Below are 14,159 nucleotides of genomic sequence, written 5' to 3'. Positions count from 1 at the left end.
GTGTTGTAACCGTGATGGTCTCTTCTCGGTGGAGTCCGGGAAGTGAACACGATGTTGGAGTAATGTTTGATGTAGGTTGTACTTTAGTTCTTTGTTCGTTCTTTGCCTTCTCTTCTCGCTCTCTTTTGCGAACAGGTTAGCCACCATATATGCTAGTCGCTTGCTGCAGCTCCACATATTACCTTGCCTTACCTATAAGCTTAAATAGTCTTGATCGCAAGGGTGCGAGATTGCTGAGTCCCCGTGACTCACAGATTACTTCCAAACCAGATGCAGGGACCGATGATTCCGTTCCAGATGATGCGCTTGAGCCCAAGTGGGAGTTCGACGAAGACTCACGCCGTTACTATGTGTCCTTCCCTGATGATCAGTAGTGGTGCCCAGTTGGGGCGATCGGGACCGTGTCGCATGTTGGGGTTGATCTTTGATTTTGGTACCGTAGTCGGACCATGAGTGTATTGGATGATTGTAATGTTATTCATGTATTTGTTTGACGTGGTGAGTGTAAGCCAACTATGTACCTTTTTCCCCTATTATCTATTTACATGTGTTATTGTGAAGATTACCTTACTTGCGACATTGCTTTCAATGCAGTTATGCCTCTAAGTCGTGCTTCGACACGTAGGAGATATAGCCGCATCGAGGGCGTTACAGCACATGCTGATGCAGAGGATTTAGTCAAGAGATGTGACGGGTGTCAAAAATTCGCCCGCCGTGCGCACATTCCAGCTCAAGAGTTGAGGATGATTCCAATAACGTGGCCGTTTGCGACTTGGGGGCTTCATATGGTTGGACCCTTCAAGCGATCCAAGGACAAAAAAACCCACCTGTTAGTAGCAGTTGATAAATTCACCAAATGGGTGGAAGCAGAGCCAGTCAGCAAGTGTGATGCAGCCACGGCGGTTCAATTCATCAAGAAGGTGATATTCTGGTTTGGTTTTCCACACAGCATTATAACTGATAATGATACTAACCTGTCAAAAGGGGAGATGGAAGAATTTTGTCAACGTGAGCACATCCGGCTCGATCTAGCATCGGTGGCTCACCCCCAGTCTGATGGTCAAGCAGAGAGAGCAAATCAAGAAATTCTACGAGGTATCAAACCTAGGCTTATGGTTCCTTTAAAGCGGACACCGGGTTGTTGAGTTGAGGAGCTACCTTCTGTGTTATGGAGCATCAACACCACGCCCAATAGGTCTACGGGTTACACACCTTTCTTCATGGTTTATGGAGTGGAGGCAGTTCTTCCTAGTGACATCCGTCACGACTCGCCCCGTGTGACAGCCTATGTTGAAGCTGATAATGAGAAGGCACGTCAAGATTCTCTGGACCTGTTGGATGAAGAGTGTGATCTTGCAGCAACACGATCGGCGATTTATCAGCAGGATCTCCGACGCTATCACAGCCACCGGGTTAAAACCAGAACCTTTCAAGAAGGCGATTTGGTGCTCCGGCTCATCCAGGATCAGACTGATATGCACAAGTTATCCCCACCTTGGGAAGGACCCTTTGTGGTCAGCAAAAATCTGCACAATGGGTCTTACTACCTCGTTGATGTTCGAGAGCACAAAGAGTCACGTCAATCGGAGGAGGAGACCAAGCGGCCATGGAACATAGCTCTCCTTCGGCCCTACTATACTTAAAGCCATAGGCTCTTCATCTGTACATATTTATGACAGTGTATATATCATATAATAAACCGAAGCCTCCGTTATAAGCGGGGTATCTGTTCTTTTTACATCCTGTGTGTGCTTATACGAGTTAATTGAGAAAGCGGAGTTTTTGTTAATCTGGTCTTCAGCAGCTGCACGGATATAAAGAAAATCACTAGGGGCTTGGTCATATTTGAACTACATCTACACCTCTTGATCGGTTTTGAAACCACGAAGGGATATCACTAGGGGGCTTGGTTGTTATCACACCATAGCTACACCTCTTGATAGGCATTTAAGCCACAAAAGAAACATATGTGGAGCCAAAGAGAGTGTTGCACAAAGCACAGACTCAAACATGGACACACACTGAGCACAGCTCACAAAGTTACTTGGGGGCTCTTTTTGCAAAGCAACAAATAGTTTGAAAGGACCCTTGTAATTGGCTATCAAGCCACGGCTTGGAAGCCTGGTGTATTCACCTAAAAACCCGGGTTAACCTGCCTTCATCAAGTAAGCCACTCCTGTCTAGGTAATCCTGGTATGACCCATCAAATGTTTGACATGTCAATCTTTTATAGACCCTGCACTTGTCAAAGTTAAAACGATGATTGGTTAATTGGAGGCGCGTCTTAAAAGGCTTTGTTAAATGGTTTAACTCAAAGGCCTGGCAGCCCATGAAAAGCCTCGATTTGGATCCTGGGAGCTCGTAAAAAGCCTTGCATATTTTCCTTTTTGAGTTTTATTTGTTGAAGTTCATAAGTATATTTTCATAATCCAGCGTCCTTGACCTGGCATGCTTTTCAACTACAAGTTGTCGGCACATGATCAGTTATAAACCGGTGTTTATTGACCCGGTCTGGTTTGACTAAATCACCAGTGTTATAAAGAAAACCCGGTAGTTATCCCGGTCTGGTTTAATATATAGACCGGCATTACAAAGATGGGGTTATCAATGTTCCGGATTGGTATTAACACCTTTGCCATATACACCGTTGGTCAATTAATGAGGTATGTTATGCACATTGCTTTTTGTACAAACACTTCGATTATTTCATCTATGTATTGTACACTTCCTAAGACATTATGACCCGTTTAGCGGTAAACCGCTAGATACTTTTAAGTTGTTGTACCCAGGAACACAACTCATCATGGGTTATGCATAAGTATATCCCAAAAAGTGGCACAAGTTTTCACGAGGCATTACATGCTCGATGGCATGGCAAATAACGGAGTTTTGGCTATCCTATTACAAGACGCTTTCAAAGCGGCTCCAATAGCATAATTGTTTTTCACAATATCGGCACATAGTGACCAGTAAACCGGCGACCGGTTTAGGATGCTTCGTCTGGACGGTTTGATGGTTGAGGGTCAGTTGGTGTGGGCATTTCTTCATCCCTCCCCAGACGATGGAAATCAACCGTCGACCAATCGATTCCAGTTAAAGCTTGAAATACTGCTTCCTCATGGATAAGATTGGAGGGGTTAATATCAGGAGCATAAGTGTGCTTACGAATCGGAGGCACAAGTTCTTCAACTTTGTGGATGTGAGTCGGCTGTCTTTTCCCTTCAGCGTCATAAACCGTTTGAAAATGGGACAAATCTATATCATCGGCCAGTTTGCTGGCTACTGGCCGCATCTGTTTGGTCAGCCGCCGGAGGTCATCGTTATCAAAGTTTGAACCGTCTTCCTTCACACCTGGGTATCCTTTAATGATATCATCCGCTTCAAGGTCTGGAATCCAGGCTTTGGCTCGAATAAGTGCGGTTAAAGCTCCTGACCTGGCAGCTGCCTTCTTCAATTCGGCAATACGGGCTGGTAACATGGCCAACTTCTCAAGTGTTTCTTTAATCAAAGTTGGGGCCGGTTTGTTGTAAGCTGCCGTGCAAATAGCCCGCTGAGACCCAGAGTACAACTGTTCAACCAATGTATATGCCGCTTTGAGCTTCATCCGCATGTCTGTACCAAGATGAGCGATCTGAGTGCCTGCCAAAGATTTTTATCAACGTTCTGGTCAGTGATAAGGTTCATTGACTTGCGCAAAACACATAAGCAGACACTTACCAAAGATAGCAGAAGTCATAGTGTTGATTTGCCGTTTCAAACCAGCTAGTTCATCTACAACTAGTTTCAGGGCTGCCTCGGCGTCTACAGCTCTTTTGGTTAACCCGAACTTTTCGGATTCCCAGTTAGCACGATCTTTGGTGAAAGTTTCCTTCAGCTTTTCCATTATGTCCAGGGCTTGGGTCAGCTCCTCTTTGGCTTTTGCAGCCTCTGCTTGTTGTGACTTTACATTCTCTTGCAAGTCAGAGTTTCAGGCATCTTTGCTTCTCAGTTCAGCCTGCAACATTGAAGGTATATTAAGCAACAGGTTATATATGTTCTAAGTATAAAGCGTATAACAAGTTATGCACTTCATACTTGGGGGCTAATGCATGTTCGCTCTAAAGTGCTGCATTTTATATAAGTCTCCAGAACAATACAAGCATTATCCTGGACACTTGGGGGCTAATGTGCGTCTGTTCTAAAGTGGATGCATGGATTAAAACCCGGATTAACTTGCCCAGTTAAACCGGCCTTTGGGGGCTATGCTACACAAAGTTATATGATTGTTAAAAGATGAGTCTTGGTTACAAAGACCCGGTTTATGATTAACATCATAAAACGGCCCTTGGGGGCTACTTGGGCTACTATCTCAGCTATGAATCAATAAACAAAGGGAGATGAAATTACCTCATATCGCTCTTTCATCAAATTCGCCAAACCGGCTTCATAGTCCCGGTTTGAGTGCAGACGGTTCAAGAAGCCAGAGTGAAGTTCTTCAGCGTTGAAATGAGCATAGCTTGATAAATCGCTGCTCCATTTGCCTTTTCCCCTAGCAGCTTGCTCTTCTTTGGCACTATGTTGAGCCAAGATGACGGGATGGCCGGGAGAGCTATGGCCCATTCCAGTAATGATAACATCGTCTCCTTGACCTTCGGTATGTTTGGCTGGTGACAATGGAGTATCAGCATTTCTCACCGGACTAGCCCAGTTTGGCTCTGCCGGTTCAACGTCAGGTGCAACAGGTTCAGCGTCAGCTGGTTCATTGGTGTTTTGGCCTTGAAGGGGCGGTTCGCCAGAGGCGGCTTCAGGATGAAGGCCCTCCGGTTCACAAGTTTGTTTCGGTTCACCTCTGGGTTCTTCTTCAAAAGGGGCCGGGTCTTCGGGCGGATTGGTGACCCGAGCTTTCTTGCTGGGTCTGGCTTTGGCCCTGCAAACAAAAATATAAAAGGGTTAATATCTTATTCAAGTTCTATGATGCATTGAAGGAAAAGGTTTTACAATTTACCCGGCCACAGTTTTCAGAGGAGGGAGTTGAGTTGCTGTCGACTCGCCAGATGATGTGGGAGGTGTCACCTGATAATTTGAATCAGACGGATTAAGAGGTTGTCTGAAATAACCTGCCTTGGGGTAAGAATGGTCAGAAGTAGGAGAGACCTCAGACCGGCGCTTCCGAACCGGGGTATCAGGTAAACCGGCTGAAGTGACCTGTTGGCTACTGTGCCGGGTTGTCCGGCGAGCTTCATGCTGCTGAGTCTTCAAAATAAATGTTGGATCCAAGTGAGCAAGAGGATGAGAAAAGCTTACTTTCCGGACTGCTTGGCGGGTTTTTTGTGTTGGCATAGAGTCTGAACCGGAGAAAAGGGTAATTACCTCTACATCATCAGCTTGACTGTCTTCTACGTCCTCCTGAGAAATATCATTGTTAATGAGCTTCATGCTGCTGAGTCTTCAAAATAAATGTTGGATCCAAGTGAGCAAGAGGATGAGAAAAGCTTACTTTCCGGACTGCTTGGCGGGTTTTTTGTGTTGGCATAGAGTCTGAACCGGAGAAAAGGGTAATTACCTCTACATCATCAGCTTGACTGTCTTCTACGTCCTCCTGAGGAATATCATTGTTAATGAGATGCATGAAAAGAGAGCCAGGTGAGTCAAGTTCTACCTCAACTTCCAGATCATCAGTGTCATCATCAAGCTCCATATTGATCCAGTCAGCCGTTTTCCGTTTTGACGTCCGTTTGACGGCTTTGGTTTTGGGGCGAGATGGTTTGACCGCTTTGTCCCCAGTTGGTTTTGCCGCTTTTTCTATGGTTTTCCGTTTCCAGAAGGGGTCATCACCCTATAAATACATACACAGAAGAAGGATTACAGGTTGCACAAGATAAAAATATTAGAGATGAAAAGGAAGTATAATGCTTACAGCAGGCGGTTTGTTCTTCACATAGAAGGGACTCAAACCGGTTTGACTACAGATCAGTTTCGATTCATTCAAAATCTTCTTTACGCCTTCAGTGACTTCTTCATCAGATATTTGAATGTTGCAATGGCGTTGAGGGTCTTCAACCTCACCGGTGTACTCACACATTAAACCGGGACGCCGGCTTAACGGCAAGATGCTCCAAGATATCCAATAGCGCACAAAATCCACACATGTTAAACCGTTGGCCATAAAGCCTTGGAGTTTGGCGAGTTGAGGGGCATATTTCGCCCTTTCTGTGGAACTTAAGCGTTGCGGCATCGGATGGGTGTTAGAAAGCCAGTGATCACGAAAGCCTGGGAGGGGATTTTCATCTTCAGGCAAAGTGTCTCTGCAATAGAACCAAGTTTGGTTCCATTCCTTTGGGTGTAGTCACAAAAGACCGGTTGATGATGACGGCGGCGCTCAGGTGCGGAGACGTCGCGAGGAAGAAGAAGGGATGAAAGGATAGCAGAAAGAAAAGAAAGGGGTCCTCTGCCCCTATTTATAAGGCGAAGCGATAAAACGGCAAGTGCGGGAATCGAGGAGCCCAAAAATGGATAAATTAATAAAGGTGTCGCCTCGGTGACTGAATACACATTAAATGAAGGTAATCTTCAGCATCAACGGATAGATGACGTCAGGGCGGTTTATCATAATCGAGAAGTATGACGTCACGGCGGTTTATAAGATCAAGGAGAAGATATGAGGGAGGAATTTTTCTAAGTGTTGAAGATTGACATGAACAAGTTCAAACCAATCTAGGGCCTAATGTTGGGGATATTACTACTGGATATAAACCGGCCAGGTGTAGCCGGGTTAACTCCTTGAAGATTAGAAGCCCATGAAGATGTAAGGATGATGGCGCTTCACGAAGGCCCAAGGCCCAAAGGCGGGTTAAAGCCTGTAAATGTAAACCGACCTAGTCATGTAACTTGTATTGTAAGATAGGAAGAATAGAGACCGAACCGAACACGTTTATGATCCGGCTTCGGGACTCTGTAGCCCGGCGGGTGTCAACCTATGTATATAAAGGGACGATCCGGCAACGGTTTAGGGAGAGACAACAACTCGAGAGCCAGACAAAGCGGATTCGTTCCCTGGCCTTCGAAACCCTAGCAATACCAATCACAACTAGACATAGGCTTTTACCTTCCTTGAAGGGGCCGAACTAGTATAAAACTCCACATGTCCCCTTGTCCGGTTTAACCCCTTTAAGCTAACCCGTAGCGATGGCTCCACGACTAAGTCCTTTCACAAGGACATCTGCCGTGACAAACCCATGACAGGTGTCATGATTCAGCATATCAAAAGCCTTTTCAAAGTCCAACTTCAAGAGTATGATTTCCTTTTTGTTCTAGTGACATTGGTGAATGTATTCATATGACCAGGCCAAACAATCCTGAATGCATATGTTATTGAGAAAACCATATTGATTCTTGTGTGCCATTCTTAGAATGTGCTTCTGCAATATGTTGGCCAATAATTTAGTAATAATCTTAAGAGTGCAATTGAGCAGTGAGATAGACCTGAATTCAGTTGGGCTTGATGTAGATTCCTTCTTGCGAATGAGGTTATGAAAGAGTAGTTAATACTCTGTATATTCACTTGGCCATAGTAAAAATCTTCAATAAGCTTATAGAAATATGTGGCAATGATATCCCAACAGCTTTTGAGAAAGGTTGCATTGAAACCATCTGGCCCAGGAGATTTATCTACAGGCATTTGTCTGATGACTCTGTAAATCTCTTCTTTAGTAAATGGGACTTCCAATTCAGATAGGTTTTCCAAAGGTTGCAACAGGTGTGCAACTGGAATGGGTTTGTAGTTGGTGCACATGCCCCCAATCTGTTCTTGAAGGATCTGTATAAAATTGTTGCCTTTGCATGGTGATCATGGTGCTCATGGTCAAGCTCATCTTTCAATGTTTCTATGCAGTTGTTTCCGAACTTAATTGTAACTTTGGCTTGAAATATTTGGTATTTGCTTCCTCCACTTTGATCTGCCTACTGGTTGCTCTTTGTTTCTAGTATTTCCTTTGGTGATCTAGAATGTTTTCTAGATGTGTCTTGAGGATGTCTCTGCCATTAGATTCCTCAACAGATAATGCCCTGAATTCCTCTATAATGTCATGGCATAGGATCATGAAGTTTGTGTCTGTTATAATCTTTTTTAGATCCGATAGTCCTTTTGCCCAATTTTTAAACCCTTCCTCGGCCTCTTGAATTTAATAGCAATTATCTTTGCACTGTTAATTTCATCAACTATTTGTGACCAAATTGATCTGACAACATCTTTGAATTGGTGGTGCTCTAACCAGAAATTCTCGAATCTGAAGATGTTTGATTTAGGTACGAAAGATCCAATTTGGATTTTGATTGGAACATGGTCTGATGTATTTTTAGCTAGGGGAAGTGCAAATGTGGCTGGATACTTGAGTGTCCATGCTTCTGATGTGAAACACCAGTCCAACTTCTCTAGTAAGGGTGCTTCTTGCATGTTGCTCCATGTGAATTTTCTGCCTTTGAGTGGAATTTCAATCAGTGCCTATTTGTTTATAGCCTCATTGAATAGGGGCATACCATTAATGTTGCCTTCCTCTCTACTTCTGTTACGTGGGTATCTAATATAGTTGAAGTCACCCACAATAAGCCAATTGATATCATCTTGCATATGAAAGTTCTGGAACCAATTGAGGAAGATGATTCTTTCATTCTGTTGGCATGGCCCATACACATTTGTTAAGATCCACTTATCACCATTGTGAGAAGATAAGAATTGGATAGATAAAGAGATTTTTAAATTGTTCATCAAATTTTATTTTGGCCTAGTTAACTGGTAGCTGCTAGGTTGACTCGCGAGTAAGGGATTAATAGGGTAATCGGCAAGTTAATCAATTAATCGGACGATAAATCGGTTTATTGGCTAGTCGGTGACCCAATGAGTATAGATTAATCAACAAGATAACTGAACTGGTTAATCTGACGAATTCTTGAATAAGATGTATGATCGTCGTGCATGAATTTGCATGGATTTAGGTATCAAGATTTGAGCATTGTGGTTGAGGAGACTCGAGAGGGCCGAATGAGACATGCCCAGCGCTGTCCGCGGGCGTGCAGGGGCTCCGATTAGATAATCCTTGTCCTAGATGCTCTAATTACTGCAGATCACGGCCATGTGGTCAGGTCAAGAAGGGTGTGTCACTGTTTGATCCATCCATGGATCCCTGGAGCCCACACCAGTTATTCCCCCTCCCGCTCTCGTTATGCTGCGGTGCCGCTGTGCCTGCACAAGCTGCAGCAAATGGCCGCAGTAGTACATCTCTGTGCAGGTACTACTACTACGAGCGTACATACGAGTATAATTTTGCCTGTGTTGCACCAGACTCTCCAGTACTACTACGAGCGTACGTACGAGTAGACATGTAGCCAGCGCGCCAAGAGTTTAAACTTTGACCGCTTGGCTGGGTCAGTCGGTCTTGTCAAGATCGTTCACCGATGCATGTTTCTCTGACGGCGGGAGTAAATCTGGCGCAATGATGAGCGCAGGGTGGGACGTGCGAGCACTCGCTGCCGCCCACCGGCCGTATCCGCCCTTCATTACGACTTTGATGTGTAACTACCACTGATCTACTGCTGCCGCTGGCTTCTGGCTCGGGTCATCATGGTGAGATCCTGTGTCTCGCGCCAACAGTGGCGCGTCATCATCATATCTCCCGTTAAGCGCGCGTAGGGCAGCGATGAAATCACTGCGAGCAGGGAGTTGGGTGCACGAAAGGAAATGCGGGGATCTGATCGTACTTTTCAGCGCGGCTCGACCGGCCCCGGCCGTGCACCGATGGCGGTAATGACCGCTTGGTGTTTTTTTTTTCCCATTTGGTTGTTGGGGTGGAAAATCCTTGACGGCGTGTTTGGTTGGGGGTAATTAAAGCCACAGAATGGGAATTGAAGGGGTATGAGACTTTAAATCTACTGTTTGTTTGAAGGGATTGGAAATTCACAAGGAAAGAGGTGTCGGATTTGAGACTTCAACTCTTATCGTTTTATTAAGAGGGAAGGGGGTGGGAGTTGGAAGGGAATTATTTAAGTGAGTCAATTTTAACCGTTCATCCTAACTTCCTTTGTCTAGTCCCGTCTCAGTTCCCACGAACCAAACAAGAGAGTATAATTTCTTCTCAAATTCTCACACATAACTCCTATCACGCACAAAAAAAAATTGAAAATTGGGAATAAAATGACTTATCCCATGTCTAATTTTGACCCAACTCCCATTCCCGTTCCCAAATATTGCCAAGGGGAATTTCCTTGCTCATATGGGATCCCCCTCCCACCATGTGAAATACCTCCGTCGCCATGTGGACGCCGGGGGTGGGGAAGGGGGGGGTGAAGTGGTAGATGAAATCGAGTAGGGGATTCTCACCAAGTGGAATAAAAGCAACCAACTTTATAGTTTGAGTAGGGTTGTCTTGACGATAAATGTATTGCCTAGTCTCTTTCATCAGACCGGTCCATTGGTTGCATTGCCTAGAGCATGCACTTCTACATGGTATCAGAGCCAAGAGGTATTGGGTTCAAGACCACGTTTAGGTCTGAGAGAGCCACACATGAGGAGTGTTGATGTATAAATGTATTGTCTAGTCTCTTCCATCAGATCGGTCTATTGGTTGCATTGGCTAGAGCATGCACTTCTACATGCTCGGAGGGGGACGGGCTGACGGAAATCGTTGGTTGTGGCTTGGAGAGGTCGAGGATATCAGGACGTGGAGCAGGCACCGAGGGCCAAGGTGGCTGAGATCGCAAGGAAGAGACAGGGGAGGGCGGAGGGCGAAGGCGGAGGAACTGAGGCAGAGGCGAGACGGCTTCTTTTTTCGAGCAAAAGAGGCGAGACAATTGAGCTTGTGTCATCGCATCGTGAGAAAGCCTAGGCGAATTCTCCTGGTGTGCAGAGGTTAGGATGAACGGCCCGGGGATTTCGGAAGTATTGGGCCGAGAAAGCCCTTTCCATGATGTTAACAAACAGGTCGCCTGAAAATCCGGGGTGGAGATTATAGGCGGGTGTCGTACCCTGGGAAAGGACGGGGATCCCCGCAAGCAAATGAGGCATGAATCTGTGAGTTCCTATCGAGAGCTTCAGAAATGCAGCGTGCATAAACTTATGCAGAGCGCCTTGGATCATTGGGTATCCGAGGCTTCTTTTTTAGGGAAATTGGGGATCTGAGGCCAGCGTGTGGGGAAGTCCTATAGAACGCTCTTTTGTGTCAAGTTGTTGGGGCTTCGCACACAGCGTCCAGTTGGCGGGCTTTCTAAGCTGTTTTCTGTTTCGACTGTAGCAACACGATGCGATGGAGCACTGGCTCCAAAAAAGGTGCCTTCATGGGGTACCGAACATAGGATGTCATCCTGAGAGAGAAGGCGATACAACCAACTGAGCCAACAAGCTCTGTTGATTATAAGACAACGCAAACTATTAAGAACCGAACTCCAGTGCAGATTTGAAAAAATTCTGAAATTAAACGAAATTCTTTCTAAGGTAGTGCAAAAAATTAAATGTTGAATTTTTTTTCTGAAAATCATAAACACTTTTCTGAAACGGAAACATGTCTTGTAAGTCCAAAACAAAATTACAAAAATTGAAAATTCTATGAAACTCCTAAAAATGGAAACATCAACATTTTTAAAAACTTGTAAACAAGTTTTGGAAATGGCAACATTTTTTTAAGTTCCGCATAATTTTTAAATAACCTTCCAAACAATTTTTGAAAAACATGGAAAAAATAAAACTCTTGCAAAAATGGAAACATGACATTTTAAAAAAAAATCTGAACTATTTTTTAAAGCACGAACATTTTATGAAATTCCAAACAATTTTTGAAAAAGTTGTGAATATTTTGAAGAAAAACATAGCAAACAAAATTTGAAAAATGATCACTTTTTGAAAATTGTGAACATTTTTTGAACTCATGAAAAATGGACATTTTGCTAACAATTTTTGAAACATGAACATTTTTTAAATTTTGTAAACAATTGTTTATAATGGAAACATTTTTTTGAAAAGTACAAACATCGTTTGAAAATCCTGGATATTTTTCAGATTTATGAACAAATCAATAAAACACAATGATTTTTTATAAAAATAAAAATAAAATGGAAGAAATAACAATAAAATTGAAAATGCAAGGGATGAAAAAAAATGAAATAGAAACAAAAGAAAAATAAACGAAACAAGGTAAAAAAAACTGGTTCAGGAACGGCTGGGAACCTCTAGAAGGTTCCCAAAACCGGAGAAGTTGAAACGCTTAAACGGGCCGGCCCAGCTCGGACGATCGCTTGATCTCCCCTGTGTGAAACCTCGACAGCTTGACGCAACCAATAGAAAATTCCGAGCGTGGTAGCCTGCACAACGCACGCTTGGCTAGGGCCGCTCTGCATAAGGCATACGATACGAGTTGTGTTGGTTTGCGAAATCACTAATTAAGGAGTATTCCTTTTAAAGATCATTTCTACCTCCTCAAGTTGCGACAAGTAGCGTTATGCAAGTGCGCCAGGCAATTTGGGAGTTTTTTCTTTTTTTGTAAATCTGTTTATTCAAAATGTTTAATCTCTTAAATCGTGCGTCCAAATTTTGAACCGTTTTGACCGTTGGATTTGAAGCGTCGAGATCTTCAAAACTAGATCCCATGTCTAGAAGTTTTGAAGAAAAAAATTTCACGAAAAAACCAGACGAAAAAACGGCTGAAAAAACCACACCGGAAGCACATTTTTCTTTCCCTTTCTGAAAACCATTTCTGAGAGGCACGACCATGCCTCGCGCGTAAGGGGTAAAAAGAAAACACGTTTTTTTCGTTTCCGAGAGGCACGGCCATGCTTCTCACGAAAGCAAAAAAATACGGTTTTTCTCGTTACCCAGAGGCATGGTCGTGCCTCTCACGAAGCAAAATCTGTGCCTCTCGAGGAAAGAAAAAATGCATTTTTTCCGTTTTCATAAGCATGGCCGTGTCTCTCGCGAAAGCAAAATCGTGACTCTTGTGAAAGAAAAAAATACACATTTTTTCTGTTTTCAAGAGGCACAGCCATGTCTCTCGCGGAAGGAAAACCATGCCTCTCGTGAAAGCAAAATTGTGCCACTCACAAAAGCAAAAAAATGTGTTTTTTTCGTTTTTAAGAGGCACGACCGTGTTTCTCGCAAAAGCAAAACCGTGCTTCTCATGGAAGCAAAAAAATGTGTTATTCACGAGCAAAAAATATCAAATTTTTTATGAGGTCGAAAATCTATGTAAGACCGATGGAATACCGAAAAGCTAAAAACCATCTAAGGAGTAAAAAAGGTGTGCGGAAAAAATAAAAAAATTCAGAGAAAGCGCGTCACTTGATGCACTCTCAGACCACCCCATGTGATCCTTGGTGAGGCTCCCAAACGAGCGCTCCTTAGTTAGTTGCTCTCGTTGGTTTGGCAACCAGCCTGAACTGCGTTTCAAAAAAAAAAAACTGTATGAACCATCAAGGGCCATAACTGGGCCTCAGGAATCAAAACTACTCGGGCATTGCTTAACGCCGTGGAAACTGGAGTAATGCCACCTCCATAAACTAGAGTATTGCTACATCTACAAAAGATTACTCAATTATTTTTACAAACGAGGTGATGTGAAGGATTAGGATTGGTAATAGAGGGATGAAGAGGCCCACTCCAGTTGAATTTGAGAAAGGGGGGAGAATTAATTTGAAAAGTTAAGTAGAACGTTTGTAGATTGTTGTAACTGCTATGGGTCACCTCGCCTGGAACCGAAATTCTACACGTGGATGCTACGGACCCTAGCCAAATTCCCCTGATAAGGCCACCGCCAGGCTCCCCCCTCAGCCAAGGTTTCTTTTTTCGTTTTCTGTTCTCCTTCTTAAAAAAAATGTTTATACTTCCCAGTAGTCTAAACATATGTATCACAAAATACTTTACAGAAATTTTAGAAAATGTCAATCATGCATTTTTTAAATGTTAAACATGTATATATTTTTTTCTATTTATATGAAAAATGTGTACAAAAAATATACAATGTATATTAAAAAAGTAGATATAAATAAAAAATAAGCTTTAAAAATGTTGATCATTTATCTGGAAAATGCTAAAAACATATATAAAAAATGTTCCTGATGTATACCGAAAATGTATAATGTGCATTGAAAAATAGACACCCAAAAATATGTGTTCTAAAAAAGTGTTAATCTTTTATTTCAGA

Source organism: Triticum urartu, chromosome 1A, assembly GCF_056163025.1.
Source record: "Triticum urartu cultivar PI428250 chromosome 1A, HENAU_Tu73, whole genome shotgun sequence".
Taxonomy (NCBI): domain Eukaryota; kingdom Viridiplantae; phylum Streptophyta; class Magnoliopsida; order Poales; family Poaceae; genus Triticum; species Triticum urartu.
Note: the sequence above shows the minus strand (reverse complement) of the source record.